This window comes from Rutidosis leptorrhynchoides, chromosome 4, assembly GCF_046630445.1.
Source record: "Rutidosis leptorrhynchoides isolate AG116_Rl617_1_P2 chromosome 4, CSIRO_AGI_Rlap_v1, whole genome shotgun sequence".
In the NCBI taxonomy this organism is placed as follows: Eukaryota; Viridiplantae; Streptophyta; class Magnoliopsida; order Asterales; family Asteraceae; genus Rutidosis; species Rutidosis leptorrhynchoides.
Window position 1 is genome coordinate 595,759,210 of NC_092336.1, and position 19,638 is coordinate 595,778,847.

A 19,638-nucleotide genomic window follows, 5' to 3' on the forward strand; every position below is an offset into this window, starting at 1 on the left:
TCTTGCGGCCATTAATTATCATGAAAATGAAAATACATTCTCATATATTCGCATTTAATATGAAAATTAGAAACAAAAATAAAAATAAGGTTATGAATCTAGAGAAATAAAAAAGTGGCTAAAAATACTCGAACAATAAAACTAAGACGTTATAAAAGCAGCAACGTTATGTAGCTAGTGGTGAGTTAGTAGCCGCAACATGATTTTCGATGTACCTAAATACATTTTTAAATAAAAATAAGTATCATAGTGGTATTTAAACAGGCACAACAATTCACATGTGAAAGTATTACTTATCGTAAGATCTAAAAGTGCAAAATTCACATTTTAAAATAGTAAAATGTCATTTTCGGCATCTAAACTGCTTCAAACGGGGGGAAAACCTTATGGAAATCTTGCTCGTAGAGCCGTTTTCTAGTTATCTTGCGAAAATGGGCCAAATCTACAATTGAAATTTTTTGGGAAAATCTTCCACAAAATTTTGCCTGATTTTGTGGGAAATGTAGTTACTTCAAATATGTGTTTTGCGTCCATTTATTATCATCAAAACGAAACTACACTCTCATATATTCGCATTTAATATGAAATTTAGAAACGAAAACAAAAATAAGGTTATGAATCTAAAGAAATAAAAAAGCGGCTAAAAATACTCGAACAATAAAACCAAGACGTTATAAAAGCAGCAACGTTTTGGAGATAGTGGTGAGATAGTAGCCCCAATATGATTTTCGATGTACCTAAATATAATATTAAATAAAAACAAGTATCATAGTAGTATTTAAACATGCACAACAATTCACATGTGAAAGTATTACTTATCGTAAGATCTCAACGTGCAAAATTCAGATTTAAAAATAGTAAAATGTCATGTTCGGCATCAAAACTGCTTCGAACGGGGGAAAGCCTTAAGGAAGTCTTGCTCGTAGCGCCTTTTTCTAGTTATCTTGCGAATATGGGCTTAATCTGCAATTGGAAATTTTCAAAAAATTCTCCACAAAATTTTGTCCGATTTTGTGGGGAATGTAGTGACTTCAAATATGTGTTTTGCGGTAATTAATTATTATTAAAATGAAAGTACACTCTCATATATTCGCATTCAATATGAAATTTCGAAACAAAAATAAAAATAAACTTATGAATCTAGAGAAATAAAACAGCGGCTAAAAATACTCGAACAATAAAACTAAGACGTTATAAAAGTAGCAACGTTTTGTAGCTAGTGGTGAGATAGTAGCCCCAACATGATTTTCGATGTACAATATTAAATAAAAATAAGTATCATAGTGGTATTTAAACAGGAACAACAATTTACATGTGAAAGTATTACTTATCGTAAGATCTAAAAGTGCAAAATTCACATTTAAAAATAATAAAATGTCATTTTCGGCATCTAAACTGCTTCGAACGGGGGAAATCCTTTAGGAAGTCTTGCTCGTAGCGCCGTTTTCTAGTTATCTTGCGAAAATGGGCCTAATCTGCAATTTAAAATTTTTCGAAAAATTCTCCACAAAATTTTGCCTATTTTTTGGGGAATGTAGTGACTTCAAATATGTGTTTTGCGGCCATTAATTATCATCAAAACAAAACTACACTCTCATATATTCGTATTCAATATGAAATTTAGAAAACAAAAACAATAATAAGGTTATGAATCTAGAGAAATAAAAAAGCGGCTAAAATTACTCGAACAATAAAACCAAGACGTTTTAAAAGCAGCAATGTTTTGTATCTAGTGGTGAGATAGTTGCCCCAACATGATTTTCGATGTACCTAAATACGATATTAAATAAAAACAAGTATCATAGTTGTATTTAAACATGCGCAACAATTCACATGTGAAAGTATTACTTATCGTAAGATCTAAAATTGCAAAATTCACATTTAAAATTAGTAAAATGTCATTTTCGGCATCTAAACTGCTTCGAACGGGGGAAAGCCTTAAGGAAGTCTTTCTCGTAGAGCTGTTTTCTAGTTATCTTGCGAAAATAGGCCTAATCTGCAATTAAAAATTTTTCGAAAAATTCTCCAAAAAATTTTGCCCGATTTTGTGAGGAATGTAATGACTTCAAATATGTGTTTTGCTAATTATCATCAAAACTAAACTACACTCTCATAATTCGCATTCAATATGACATTTAAAAACAAAGACAAAAATAAGGTTATGAATCTAGAAAATAAAAAAGCGGCTAAAAATACTCGAACAATAAAATCAAGACGTTATAAAAGCTAACGTATTGTAGCTAGTGGTGAGATAGTAGCCCCAACATGATTTTCAATGTACCTAAATACAATATTAAATAAAAACAAGTATCATATTGCTATTTAAACATGCACAACAATTCACATGTCAAAGTATCAATTATCATAATATTTAAAAGTGCAAAATTCACATTTAAAAATAGTAAAATGTCATTTTCGGCATCTAACCTGCTTCGAACAGGGAAAAGCCTTAAGGAAATCTTGCTCGTAGTGGCGCTGTTTTCTAGTTATCTTGCGAAAATGGGAGTAATTTGCAATTGAAAATTTTTCAGAAAATTCTTCACAAAATTTTGCCCGATTTTGTGGGGAATGTGGTGGCTTCAAATATGTGTTTTGCGGCCATTAATTATCATCAGAACAAAACTACACTCTCATATATTCACATTCAATATGAAATTTAGAAACGAAACAAAAATAAGGTGATGAAACTAGAGAAATAAAAAAGCGGCTAAAAATACACGAACAATAAATCAGGACGTTATAAAAGCAGCAACGTTTTGTAGCTATTGGTGAGATAGTAACCGCAACATGATTTTCGATGTACCTAAATACAATATTAAATAAAAACAAGTATCATAGTGGAATTTTAAACAGGCACAACAATTCACATGTGATAGTATTACTTATGATAAGATCTAAAAGTGCAAAATTCACATTTAAAAATAGTAAAATGTCATTTTCGGTATCTTAACTGCTTCGAACGGGGGAAAACCTTAAGGAAGTATTGCTCGTAGCGCCGTTTTCTAGTTATCTTGCGAGAATTGGCCAAATTTGCAATTGAAAATTTTTAGAAAAATTCTCCACAAAATTTTGCCCGATTTAGTGGGGAATGTTGTGACTTCAAATATGTGTTTTGCGGCCATTAATTATCATCAAAACGAAACTACACTCTCATATATTCGTATTCAATATGAAATTTAGAAACAAAAACAAAAATAAGGTTATGAATCTAAGGAAATAAAAAAGCGGCTAGTAATACTCGAAAAATAAAACCAAGACGTTATAAAAGAAGCAACGTTTGGTAGCTAGTGGTGAGATAGTAGCCCCAACATAATTTTTGATGTACCTAAATACAATATTAAATAAAAAAAAGTATCATAGTAGTATTTAAACAGGCACAATAATTCACATGTGAAAGTATTACTAATCATAAGATCAAAAAGTGCAAAATTCACATTTTAAAATAGTAAAATGTCATTTTCGGCATCTAAACTGCTTTGAACGGGGGAAGAATCTTATGGAAGTCTTGCTCGTTGAGCCGTTTTCTAGTTATCTTGCGAAAATGGGCCTAATCTGCAAATGAAATTTTTTTAGAAAATTCTCCACAAAATTTTGCCCGATTTTGTGGGGAATGTAGTGACTACAAATATGTGTTTTGCGGCCATTAATTATCATCAAAATAAAACTACATTCTCATATATTCGTATTCAATCTGAAATTTAGAAACAAAAACAAAAATAAGGTTATGAATCTAGAGAAATAAAAAACCGGCTAAAAATACTCGAACAATAAAACTAAGACGTTATAAAAGCAGCAACGTTTTGTAGCTAGTGGTTAAATAGTAGCCCTAACATGATTTTCAATGTACCTAAATACAATATTAATAAAAACAAGTATCATAGTGGTATTTAAACAAGCACAACAATTCACATGTGAAAATATTACTTATCGTAAGATCTAAAAGTGTAAAATTCACATTTAAAAATAGTAAAATGCCATTTTGAGCATCTAAACTGCTTCGAACGGTGGAATGCCTTAAGGAAGTCTTGCTCGTAGCGCCATTTTCTAGTTATCTTGCGAAAATAGGACTAATCTGCTATTGAAAATTTTTTGCAAAATTCTCCACAAAATTTTGCCCTATTTTGTAGGGAATGTAGTGACTTCAAATATGTGTTTTGCGGCCATTAATTATCATCAAAACGAAGCTACACTCTCATATATTCGCTTTCAATATGAAATTTAGAAACAAAAACAAAAATAAGGTTATGAATCTAGAGAAATAAAAAAGCGGCTAAAAATACTCGAATAATAAAACCAAGACGTTATAAAAGCAGCAACGTTTTGTAGCTAGTGGTGAGAAAGTAGTTCCAACATGATTTTCGATGTACCTAAATACTATATTAAATAAAAACAAGTATCATAGTGGTATTTAAACCTGCACAATAATTCACATGTGAAAGTATTATTTATCGTAAGATCTAAAAGTGCAAAATTCACATTTAAAAATAGTAAAATATTATTTTCGGCATTTAAACTGCTTGGAACGAGGGAAATCCTTAAGAAAGTCTTGCTCGTAGCGTCATTTTCTAGTTATCTTGCGAAAATGGGCCTAATCTGCAATTGAAAATTTTTCGAAAAATTCTCCGAAAAATTTTGCCCAATTTTATGGATAATGTAATTACTTCTAATATGCGTTTTGCTGCCATTAATTATCATCAAAATGAAACTACACTCTCATATATTCGCATTCAATATGAACTTTAGAAACAAAAACAAAAATAAGGATATAAATCTAGAGAAATAAAATAGCGGCTAAGGAACAGGGGAAAGCCTTAAGGAAGTCTTGCTAGTAGCTCCGTTTTCTAGTTATCTTGCGAAAATAGGCCTAATCTGCAATTGAGAATTTTTCGGAAAATTCTCCACAAAATTTTGCCCGATTATGTGGTGAATATAGTGACTTCAACTATGTGTTTTGCGGCCATTATATATCATCAAAACAAAACTACACTCTCATATATTCACATTCAATATAAAATTTAGAAACAAAAACAAAAATAAGGTTATGAATCTAGAGAAATAAAAAAAGCGGTTAAAAATGCTCGAGCAATAAAACCAAGACATTATAAAAGCAGCAATATTTTGTAGCTAGTGGTGAGATAGTAGCCCCAACATGATTTTTGATGTACCTAAATACAATATTAAATAAAAACAAGTATCATAGTGGTATTTAAACAGACGCAACAATTCACATCTGAAAGTATTACGTATCGTAAGATCTAAAAGTGAAAAATTCACCTTTAAAATAGTAAAATGTCATTTACGGCATCTAAACTGCTTCGAATGGAGCCTAAAGTAAGTCTTGTTCGTAGCGCCGTTTTCTAGTTATCTTGCAAAAATGGGCCTAATCTACAATAGAAAATTTTTCGAAAAATTCTCCATAAAATTTTGCACAATTTTGTGGGGAATGTAGTGACTTCAAATAAGTGTTTTGCGGCCATTAATTATCATCAAAACGAAACTATACTCTCATATATTCGCATTCAATACGAAATTTAGAAACAAAAATAAAAATAAGGTTATGAATCTAGAGAAATAAAAAGCGGCTAAAAATACGAGAACAATAAAACCAAGACGTTATAAAAGCAGCAACGTTTTGTAGCTAGTGGTGAGATAGTAGCCCCAACATGATTTTCGATGTACCTAAATACAATATTAAATAAAAACAAGTATCATAGTGGTATTTAAACAGTCACAACAATTCACATGTGAAAATATTACTTATCGTAAGATATAAAAGTGCAAAATTCACATTTAAAAATAGTGAAATGTCATTTTCGGCATCTAAACTGCTTCGAACGTGGTAAAGCCTTAAGGAAATCTTTCTCTTAGCACCATTTTTTAGTTATCTTACGAAAATGGGCCTAATCTGCAATTGAAAATTTTTCAGAAAATTCTCCACAAAATTTTGCCCGATTTTGTGGGGAATGTCGTGACTTCAAATATGTGTCTTTCGGCCGTTAAGGAATGTCGGAGCTCGAGTCGAAATCTATAACGGAATAGCTGTCAGAATCTAAAGAATTTGAACTAGTTGCGAGTTCCATCTTGTACGGTTAGATAAAGGGATTTCGGTATGAAATAATTTTTGGATATCGGATGATATTCTAATTACATAGAATACCTGTATATAGTACAGAAGATCCCATAGATTACGGAGAGAATTAAGGAAACGTGTCAGACAAAGTTTAATGTGATGAGATATGAATTTGTCTGTACATCATCTATGCATTAATTGCAATAAGACGTGTCGAGACTGAAAACGATAGGTAGATATTTTTTTGACAAAGAACGGTAAGCAAAATTTTTGACATGCAGACCAGGTTCAAGTCCAGACTTATTAATATATCCTAACAACTACTAGGTCGAAGTCCAAACTTATTAATGCATCCTAACAACTACTAGTTAGACACACTAATGCAAGACCTGGTTCGCTACGACCACCGCTCTGATACCAACTGAAAGGACCCATTCATACCGATTATAAATGATTCACAATAGTTGATCTCATTGTGAGTTATTTGACCTCTATATGATACATTTTACAAACATTGCATTCGTTTTTAAAAGACAAACTTTCTTTACATCGAAAGTTGACGGCATGCATACCATTTCATAATATATCCAACTATAATTGACTTAACAATAATCTTGATGAACTCAATGACTCGAATGCAACGTCTTTTGAAATATGTCATGAATGACTCCAAGTAATATCTTTAAATGAGCAAATGCACAGTGGGAGATTTCTTTCATACCTGAAAATAAACAGGCTTTCAAGTGTCAACCAAAAGGTTGGTGAGTTCATTAGTTTATCATAAACAATCATTTCCATTATTTTAATAGACCACAAGATTTTCATTTTCATTTCTCATAAATATGCATCCCATACATAGAGATAAAAATCATTCATATGGTGAACACCTGGTAACCGACCTTAACAAGATGCATATAGAATATCCCCATCATTCCGGGACTCCCTTCGAACATGATAAATTCGAAGTACTAAAGCATCCGGTACTTTGGATGGGGCTCGTTGGGCCCGATAGATCTATCTTTAGGATTCGCGTCAATTAGAATGTCTGTTCCCTAATTCTTAGATTACCAGACTAAAAGGGGTATATTCGGTTTAATAAGTCAACCATAGAATGTAGTTTCACGTACTTGTGTCTATTTTCTAAAATATTTATAAAACAGCGTATGTATTCTCAGTCCCAAAAATATATATTGCAAAAGCATTTAAAAAGGGAGCAAATGAAACTCACGATACAATATTTTGTAGTAAAAATATTTATACGATGATACTGAACAATGCAAGGTTGGCCTCGGATTCACGAACCTATATCATTTATACATATATTAACACATATAATTGAAATCGAACTAATTTATGTATTATTCTTAATGATATAATTATTATATTTAATAATGTATAGGTTTCCTTAATAATTTAGTTAGATATATTTACTTTATTTACTTTAGATAGATAATTATTATTTATTATAAAAATACTAATATAGTTATGTTATATGTATTAAATATACTTTTATATAATTAATATTTATTTGTTATAATATTAATAATAGGAATAATATTAATAATAATGATGCTTATAATAATAATAACGATAATATTAATAAAAATGTTAATATTGATAATAAAAATGATAATAAAAAATAAAATATATAAAATTTTTTAATAATGATAGTAATAATGTTAATTTTAGTAATAATGAAAACTTTTAATAAAAATGATGTTTTTAGTAATAATGATATTTATAATAATAAAAATGATAATTTTAATAAAAATGATAATTTTACTAATAATGATACTTTTAATAATAATAATAATATTAATATTAATAATAAGGATAGTACTAATAATAATGTTAGTAATGATAATACTAATAATAATAATTATTATTATTATATTATATTAGTGATAATAATAATAATTATGACATTAATATTAGTAATAATAATAATAAGTGATCTAACAATAATAACAATAATAATAAATATAATAATAATAATGATAATAATAAATATAATAATAATGATAGTAATAAAATAATAATACTACCTTAATAGGAAAAGCTCCAAAAAAAAAAAAAATGCCACAGCCCAGGCTCGAACCCGCGACCTCTCGTTCAACCATTCCCTCCCAAACCAATGAATCGTTCGTTTAATCTTGTAATAACTCACGTGTTTAAATATTTATTATGTATAAGACCGTGTAATATCTAATTCATCATCATCATGTTTATCTAATCTCATCATGATCATTTTATCATCATCATCTACATCATTATACCATCATCATCATCTTTTCATCATTAATCTCATCACCATCGTTCAATTAAGAACAAGTAGATTTGATTTGGGTATATCAACATGTGAAGCCCACTAAGAAATTTCTAATTTACCTAAGGCCCGGTTGGATTTTGGAACCCAAATAACAACCATGGGATGTTGGTGTATAAAAAAAATCGGATGACAGCCCAATAGCATTATGAAGGGTTTCGTTGGTGATTGGTGAAATCTCTCGGCCATCAACAGGAAACGAATGATAAAGTTTTAGATTAACAAGTCGATAATCTACAGCAGGCCTGCCCAACCACGACTGCAGTTAGAAAGGAAAACAACATGATAGTAGCCTCATGCATTTACGAAACACTTTCGTAACAGTAGTAGTCGTATAAACGGTTTTGATGGTGGTTCTTAACAAAAGAGGAATAGTAGTAGTGAACATAATAATGATCGATGGTGGTTTGGGTTTGAACAGGTAACACAACATGAACTGTTTTGGGTTGCAATTCAGAAAACAACAACAAAGTGGTGGTTGTGTTGGGTTCTTGCGATAGAAATAGAGACAAATTAGTTAGCAGAAATAACTTGGTGTTTTAATGGTTGTAGTGGTGTTTCGGTGATGAATTTGACACAGGAACATAAGTAACAACCATGGTTTGGTGAGGGTTCGATTAAAAAAATGACAATTGGGTTTGTGTGTGTTCGATCCAAGGCAGAAAACAGAAAACAGGATCGACACATTAGTTTTGTTAGATGATGATGGTGGGTTGTTGGGTGCGTGTAAAACAGAAAGACAGAAGAAAAATAAGCATAGCAGCAGTTCAACGATTTCAGGTTTGGTGGTTTAAGGTGGTGATGGCATGGTGAGGGTGACGAATGGTTGATGTTGGTTCTTGGTTCCAAACAAAAATTAAGATATGGTGGTGGTAGATCGTTTGGTGATGGTGGTGTGGGTTGATGTAGCCGGTGGTTGGTAACAATGGTGGTTAAATAAAGGTGATCGATGGTGGTCTCGTTTATTGATAATAGCAGCCGTAGCAAACCAAACCGGAGAGTTTGGTTTCGGTGTTGATCGAAACAAAACCGGAATTAAATTAGCGAGTAGTAACGGTTAGTCGGTTTTATTTGTTAACAGAGTATGTGCAGCAACTTTGTAAGTGTTTAGTGGTGGTATTGGGTTGTTTGATGAAAGTGATTCGGTGGTGTTTGTATTCAACCAAACCAGAAATTGTAACGGGTTAGTGGTAGTCGTAGGTTCGTCGTAGCAGTAGATATTTGATGATGGTTCTAGTGGTGGTTCATAGTTTGTAGAAGAGACGTGTGATGGTTTGTGTGGTGGATGACGACTATTTGGTGGTGGTAGGCGACGGTGGTAAGGGTGGCAAATATGGTAGATGCTTTATAGTTAAAGCGGATATCATGACACCGATTCCACGTTCTAATGCAAACTGAATTTGATTCTCGTGACCATCTTTTGGAGTAAATCACTTTGTTTGTATAATTAAGGGAAGAGGATAAGCAGAGACAGAGAAATAGGTGACCCCAATGAATAAAGATCACTTGTCTCATTAGTGGACATAATTTCTAATCTCTATATATATTCAGTGTATATAACTCTATATTCATATTATAGATTGATATTTAATCAATCAGAAACAGTTACCGATATAAAGTATTAATTATAATAATCTAATGAAATTAAAACGTGTGAATTGTTAGCCGTCGCCTTTCACGGGCTGAATTTCGTACTCCGTCGTTAATCAGTGACGGATAAAAATCTACGGAAAAATCCCAAATTTTTACATTAATTATATTTATTTATTTCAGTCATTTTGGTATAAAATTCGATCATTAATTTATTAAATAAAAATTACATCAACTGTCCTTCTCAATTCTGGATAAAATATAAAAAGTGTTAAAATTTAATAACTAAATCCTAAATACATTTTTAGTAAGCCTAAAATTTATAGAACTCATTTTCGGATCACCGTTTATTTTAAAATCACATAAGTTCGTTTTTTACTTGATTAATAACTATCAAGATGACAAACGACTGCTACGAGCATTTATTAAATAAATTCTAAATCATATATATATATTCAATATACTTTTCATATATATATATATATATATAGATTTATATATATAAAATAAATAACAGAAATTAAATGATGATAATTAAATTTGCGAGAATTAAAATTGCGATAAAATAATTTGCGATAAATAAAATGTAATAAAGAATTAACAGTTAGCTAGGATTTTGTTTGCGTGGTTTCTTAACAAAATTTCTCATAGTTAATTTGTTTGTTTCTAACAAATTTTATTTTTGTTCAATATTTTCTTCATTATGCCACTTGTTGGATTCTGATAGGTCAAAATCCAAATTAGAAATTGAATGAAAATGGTTATTCTGTGGTGAACGGATTCGTATATCTGTGGATGTGAGTAGGATAGTAAATGACTGTTGAATCAGATTCGAAAAATGTACATTGTAACTTATTAATGCGAAATCTGAATATTCCTCGGGTATTACCTACCCGTTAAAATATTTTCACCATTAACAGTTTGTATAAAAGAATTTTTAATTACAATCTTTATGAAAATATACTTCCATATATATTTTCTTCAGATGTAATCATGGATTTAATGAGTTAATATAATATTAATCTCATTTGATTTACCGTTAGAACTAGAATACATAATCTCTAAAACATTAGAGATTACATAATCGCCATGAAGAATGAAGATAATTGATGTAGAATGATACGTAGAACGATGATTATACTCGAGGTACAGAATGAGATGTTGAGGCATGGATTGTTGATGGTACTGGTGCTGTTATTGATGATATTGTTGGTGCCGGTGATGTTGCTGAAGCTGGTAAATTTTGCATCATATTCTCCAAATTGATTACTCGAGCGCGAAGTTCGTTGACTTCTTCTATTATTTCGGGATGGTTATCGGTCGGAACGAGTGGATGAATAAGGTTTAGAATTTTAGATAGAATATAATCGTGGCGAGATATTCCGGAAATGAGGGTGAAAATGGTGTTTCAGATTGGTTCGCTGGTGAGTGCTTCAGGTTCATCACCAAGAAGGAAATTTGGTTGATGGAAAGTATCGCCTTCTTCTCGTTTCCATTGGTTAAGTTGACTACGAACTCATCCCCATGTCATCCAGAATTGATGATGGCAAATTGGTTGATCCATTCCAGTTACACTGTCTTCGGAGCTCGAGTCAAAATCCATAATGGAATAGCTATCGGAATCTAAAGAATTTAAACTAGTTGTGAGTTCCATCTTGTACGGTTAGATAAAGGGTTTTCGGTATGAAATGATTTTTGGATATCGGATGATATTCTAATTACATAGAATACCTGTATATAGTACAGAAGATCCCATAGATTACGGAGGGAATTAAGGAAACATGTCAGACAAAGTTTAATGTGATGAGATATGAATTTGTCTGTACATCATCTATGCATTAATTGCAATAAGACGTGTCGAGACTGAAAACGATAGGTAGATATTTTTTTGAAAAAGAACGGTAAGCAAAATTTTTGACATGCAGACCAGGTTCAAGTCCAGACTTATTAATGTATCCTAACAACTACTAGGTCAAAGTCCAGACTTATTAATGCATCCTAACAACTACTAGTTAGACACACTAATGCAAGACCTGGTTCGCTATGACCACCGCTCTGATACCAACTGAAAGGACCCGTTCATACCGATTATAAATGATTCACAATAGTTGATCTCATTGCGAGGTATTTGACCTCTATATGATACATTTTACAAACATTGCATTCGTTTTTAAAAGACAACCTTTCTTTACATCGAAAGTTGACGGCATGCATACCATTTCATAATATATCCAACTATAATTGACTTAACAATAATCTTGATGAACTCAACGACTCGAATGCAACGTCTTTTGAAATATGTCATGAATGACTCCAAGTAATATCTCTAAATGAGCAAATGCACAGCGGGAGATTTCTTTCATACCTGAGAATAAACATGTTTTCAAGTGTCAACCAAAAGGTTGGTGAGTTCATTAGTTTATCATAAACAATCATTTCCATTATTTTAATAGACCACAAGATTTTCATTTTCATTTCTCATAAATATGCATCCCATACATAGAGATAAAAATCATTCATATGGTGAACACCTGGTAACTGACCTTAACAAGATGCATATAGAATATCCCCATCATTCCAGGACTCCCTTCGGACATGATAAATTCGAAGTACTAAAGCATCTGGTACTTTGGATAGGGCTCGGTGGGCCCGATAGATCTATCTTTAGGATTCGCGTCAATTAGAATGTCCGTTCCCTAATTCTTAGATTACCAGACTAAAAGGGGTATATTCGGTTTAATAAGTCAACCATAGAATGTAGTTTCACGTACTTGTGTCTATTTTGTAAAATATTTATAAAACAGCGCATGTATTCTCAGTCCCAAAAATATATTTTGCAAAAGCATTTAAAAATGGAGCAAATGAAACTCACGATACAATATTTTGTAGTAAAAATATTTATACAACGATACTGGACAATGTAAGGTTGGCCTCGGATTCACGAACCTATATCATTTATACATATATTAACACATATAATTAAAATCGAACAAATTTATGTATTATTCTTAATGATATAATTATTATATTTAATAATTTATAGGTTTCCTTAATAATTTAGTTAGATATATTTACTTTATTTACTTTAGATAGATAATTATTATTTATTATAAAAATACTAATATAGTTATGTTATATGTATTAAATATACTTTTATATAATTAATATTTATTTGTTATAAAATTAATAATAGGAATAATATTAATAATAATGATACTTATAATAATAATAACGATAATATTAATAAAAATGCTAATATTGATAATAAAAATAAAATATATAAAAATTTTAATAATGATAGTAATAATGTTAATTTTAGTAATAATGAAAATTTTTAATAAAAATGATGTTTTTAGTAATAATGATCTTTATAATGATAAAAATGATAATTTTAATAAAAATGATAATTTTACTAATAATGATACTTTTAATAATAATAATAATATTATTAATATTAATAATAAGGATAGTACTAATAATAATAATGTTAGTAATGATAATACAAATAATAATAATAATTATTATTATATTATATTAGTGATAATAATAATAATTATGACATTAATATTAGTAATAATAATTATAAGTGATCTAACAATAATAACAATAATAATAAATATAATGATAATAATGATAAAAATAAATATAATAATAATAGTAATAAAATAATAATACTACCTTAATAGGAAAAGCTCCAAAAAAAAATAAAATGCCACAGCCCAGGCTCGAACCCGCGACCTCTCGTTCAACCATTCCCTCCCAAACCAATGAACCGTTCGTTTAATCTTGTAATAACTCGCGTGTTTAAATATTTATTATGTATAAGATCGTGTAATATTTAATTCATCATCATCATGTTTATCTAATCTCATCATGATCATTTTATCATCATCATCTACATCATAATACCATCATCATCATTTTTTTCATCATTAATCTCATCACCATCGTTCAATTAAGAGAACAAGTGGATTTGATTTGGGTATATCAACATGTGAAGCCCACTAAGAAATTTCTAGTTTACCTAAGGCCCGGTTGGATTTTGGAACCCAAATAACAACCATGGGATGTTGGTGTATAAAAAAAATCGGACGACAGCCCAATAGCATTATGAAGGGTTTCGTTGGTGATTGGTGATATCTCTCGGCCATCAACAGGAAACGAATGATAACATTTTAGATTGACAAGTCGATCATCTACAGCAGGCCTGCCTAACCACGACTGCAGTTAGAAAGGAAAACAACACGATAGTAGCCTCATGCATTCACGAAACACTTTCGTAACAGTAGTAGTCGTATAAATGGTGTCGATGGTGGTTCTTAACAAAAGAGGGATAGTAGTAGTGAACATAATAATGATCGATGGTGGTTTGGGTTTGAACAGGTAGCACAACAAGAACTGTTTTGGGTTGTAATTCAGAAAACAACAACAAGGTGGTGGTTGTGTTGGGTTCTTGCGATAGAAATAGAGACAAATTAGTTAGCAGAAATAACTTGGTGTTTTAATGGTTGTAGAGGTATTCCAGTGACGAATTTGAAACAGTAACATAAGTAACTACCATGGTTTGGTGAGGGTTCGATTAAAAAAATGACAAGTGGGTTTGTGTCTGTTCGATCCAAAGCAGAAAACAGAAAACAGGATCGACACATTTGTGACAACCCATAAATTTCCAACCAAATTTAAACTTTATCTTTATATTATTCCGACACGATAAGCAAAGTTTGTTAAGTTAAATCTCAAGAATTTTAAATTGTGTTCATACATTCATTATAACCTCGACCAAATTTCGACGATTCACGAACCGTTATATATAAATAAATATGTATATATATGTATATATATATTATAACTTGAGAATATTAATAAAGTATTAAACGTATAATACTTTACATGAACGTATTTGTTTCAATATGTTTATCGATGGAATTAGAAGATAATATCAAATGATTGATTTACAAGATACATTATGATATGATTACGGGTCTATGTTATGAGGTCCACTGTGATTTAAGAAATCTATTCTTTTTGACAACATTCGGAAAATGGTAAAGTGATTTATAAGTAAGAACGTGAAGTGTAAATAACTTAGATGTTGGATATCGACAAGTTAAGTAACTCGACATTTTTCATTAAGATGATTTCATACGTTTATTTAACCTTTGAACTTTATCCCATGCTTCACCAACAAACTGTAATTTAAAAACTTGAAACCTATTATGAATATATATGATTCTACTTTTCTAAAACATTTTATGATATAACGATTTCCATTATTTTAACCTTTAAACAAAATAATTCTTAAAAATATATTTGGTTTTGGAAAACAAAATTATTGTATTTATTTGATTTAGTTTCAAACGTACAAAAACGCTTTCAGTTTAAAAAGAACTTTATTATTAGAACGTATATAACTTTTATAAATATCTAGAACCACTTTTGACAACTCATTACTTAACCAGTATGATAAAGATAACGATATTTATATTTTATTTTATTAAATATATATAACGATTTAAATTAATATTATATATATTTATACGCGTATTATACGTACATAGTTTTATACTTTTACTATACTTAAACTTTACCTTTACTTTATTTTTACTTTAACTTTAATAATTCACTTTAATAATTCATACTTTAATAGTTCACTTTAATAATTCATACTTTAATAATTCACTTTAATAATTCATACTTTAATAATTCACTTTAATAATTCATACTTTAATAATTCACTTTAATAATTCATACTTTAATAATTCACTTTAATAATTCAAAAATCTATTATAAATAGAATTCAATAGGTTTCATTATTTCATAGAAACTTGAAAATATTTTTCTCTAAACTCTCTCAATCGATTTACATATATATATTTACTCCGTATTATTTCAAGACATTATTAGTATACATAAAATATTACGTCAGAGTGCTGTCCGAGTGATTTCGAAATTGTTTTTCGAGTGGGATTGGATTAAGGAAATTATGGGTTATAGCTTTGGAGGTGATTGGGTATGGTTCATGGGTATGCTCGTGAGGTCAATATAGTGTTTATCATCTCCGTTGCGTCTACGTACCTTTCCTGCAATATTGAATCTCAATATTGATACGTGAGTACTCATAATTTAACTTTTACATACTAATAGTGTATCCCTGACTAGTGCTCGAGTATATAGGATTATGCATGTTTGTACTTTTGATATTGCCTTTAGTTAGGTTATGTTGAATCCTGAATTAGTTATATATGCGACTGAGATAAGGTATAAGATATGCATGTCGTTGGAAAGCTAGCGAAAAATTAAGAACTTTTCATTCAGATATCGAATGATTTCGATGAACGGATTTGAAGTTATAGTCCATCGAATTTTTGTATTATTATTAAAAATGATTATTATTATCGTCGTTATTATCGTCGTTCTAGTTTTATCTTATTATTATTATTATTATTATTATCTTTATCAATAAAAGGATTTATCATTAAAAATTGTTAATTTTTTTTATTATTACTATCGTTATTATCGTTATTATCGTTAAAGTTATAATTAGTATTATTATTATTATCCAATTATTATTATTATTATTATTATTATTATTGTTATTGGTATTATTATTATTATTATCATTATCATTATTAATATATATATATATATATATATATCATTATTTAAAAATAGTTATTGTTATTGTTATTATTATTATTACTATATTATCATTAAGATAATTATTAGTATTATCGTTAATAATGTTATAGTAACTATCATTATTAATATTAGTGTAATTAAAACAAATATTTGTAACACCTAATTATTTTGATTACTATTATTATCATTATTACGAACACGATATAAAAGACGATTAAAAGCTATTAAACGAAACGATTAGGAAATAATGGGTAAGAGTATCATGATGAAATTAAAATATTATAAGATATTGATTTAGATAAAATTATCGTTCTTATTATTTTTATCATTACTATTATTATTAAAATTATCGTTAGTATTAAAACTATCATTTTAACAAAAATTATCATTTTAATAGAAATGTCATTGTTATTATAAAATATCATTATTATTATTATTTTAAATAGAATTATTATTTTAAAGATAATATTAAAAATTATCGTAAATATTAAAGTTATCATAATTAGAATTATCGTTTTATCATAATGTCATCTTAGTAATTATAAATATTGATATTTTTATAATAATAATTATTATTACAAAATAATACAACTTTTACTTACTATCATTATAGATATTATTTTATCAAATAAATATTTGATACAAACATATTTTACTACGTGTAATAACTTACTTTAATAATACCTATCATATTATCTTTATAATATTAAATGAACCCTATAAATTTTATTACTTAATATATATAAAAGTATATTTTATTATATAAATATAATATAAAATTTTATTTATTAATAAATAAATTATATTATTTACTCTAATAAATCTTTTAAAAATATAAAACGACGATATTTAAACTATATATTAATCATGTATAGATTTTTGGAAATTATTTTGAGTCAAATTTACTTTTGTTGACTTTTGCATATTATTCTCGAGCATTAGGATTGTGGTACACTATGACTTGAACTAATTTGTTAGACAAATATTGACCAACACATAAATATATATAATTAATTTAGGTTCGTGAATCCGAGGCCAACCTTGCACTTGTTCAATGACGTTATATGTATTTTTACTACGAAATACAGTATGGTGAGTTTCATTTACCTTTTTACCCTTTATATTTTTGGGACTGAGAATACATGCGCTTTTATAAATGTTTGACGAAATAGACACAAGTAATTGAAACTACATTCTATGGTTGAATTATCGAAATCGAATATGCCCCTTTTTATTAAAGTCTGGTAATCTAAGAATTAGGGAACAGACACCCTAATTGACGCGAATCCTAAAGATAGATCTATTGGGCCTAACAAACCCCATCCAAAGTACCGGATGCTTTAGTACTTCGAAATTTATATCATGTCCGAAGGAGGATCCCGGAATGATAGGGGATATTCTTATATGTATCTAGTTAATGTCGGTTACCAGGTGTTCACCATATGAATGATTATTTTTGTCTCTATGCATGGGACGTATATTTATGAGAACTGGAAATGAAATTCTTGTGGTCTATTAAAATGATGGAAATAAATGATTATGATAAACTAATGAACTCACCAACCTTTTGGTTGACACTTTAAAGCATGTTTATTCTCAGGTGTTAAAAAAATCTTCCACTGTGCATTGGCTCATTTTAAAGATATTACTTGGAGTCTTTCATAGCATATTTCGAAGAACATTGCATTCGAGTCATTGAGTTCATCAAAGATTATTATTAAATCAATTTATAGTGGATAGTGGATATTATGAAATGGTATGCATGCCTGTCAATTTTTGATGTAAAGAAAGATTGTCTTTTAAAAACGAATGCAATGTTTGTAAAATGTATCATATAGAGGTCAAATACCTCGCAATGTAATCAACTATTGTGAATCGTTTATAATGTATATGAACGGGTCCTTTCAGTTGGTATCAGAGCGGTGGTCTTAGCGAACCAGGTCTGCATTAGTGTGTCTAACTGATAAGTCGATAGGATGCATTAGTGAGTCTGGACTTCGACCGTGTCTGCATGTAAAAAGTTTTGCTTATCATTTTGTGTCGAAAATTAACTACTTATCATCCTCAGGAAATTACCTGCTTATCATTTTTAGTCTAAGACACGTCTTGCTGCATTGATTGCAAGAATAGTGTATAGACAAAAATTCATATCTTAGCATATCTGCTAAATCATATCTTATCGTATCTGTTACTTTAAACTTTGCCTGACATATCCCGCAAATTCCTCCGTAATCTATGAAATCTTTTGATCTCTATATATAGATATTCTATGTAAATAGAATACCACCCGATAGCCGAAAAATCATTTTATATCGAAAATCCTTTATCCAATCGTACAAAATGGAATTTGTCATCAGTTCAAGTCACTCGGATTCCGAAATGGAATCTCACTCAAGCTCCGAAAGCAGTGTGACCGGAATGGATCAACCAATCAGTCATCACCTATTCTGGATGAATTGGGGATGGGTTCGTAGCCTCCTCAATCATTGGAAACAAGAAGAAGGCGATCCTTTCCATCCACCACATTGCCCTCTTGGCGAAGAACCTGAAGCACTTACCGGCGAACCTGTTCGAAACACCATTTTCTCGCTCATTTCCAGAGTATCTCGTCACGATTATATATTACATCAAATTTTAAATTTTATTTATCCGATCGTCCGAACCGACAATCACCCTCGTGTAATAGAAGAAGTCAACGAGCTTCGCGCTCGGGTAGTGGCTTTGGAGAATATGGTGCAGAGATTACAAACACCAGCAGCAGCATCAGCAGCATAACCAGTACCACCATCATCAACGCCAACAGTACCATTACCACCTCCAACCACAACCGCGTCGTAATCCTCAACTTCACAATCTGTCCCACGAGCATCAACGTCATACGCACCATAGATACCAAGGAGTACCAACAACAATAACTGACGAAGTATTAATTCATAACTTCATTGGAGAAACATTCCGCGGTGATTATATAATCTCTAAAGTCTTAGAGATTATCTAATATAGCCCTAACCAT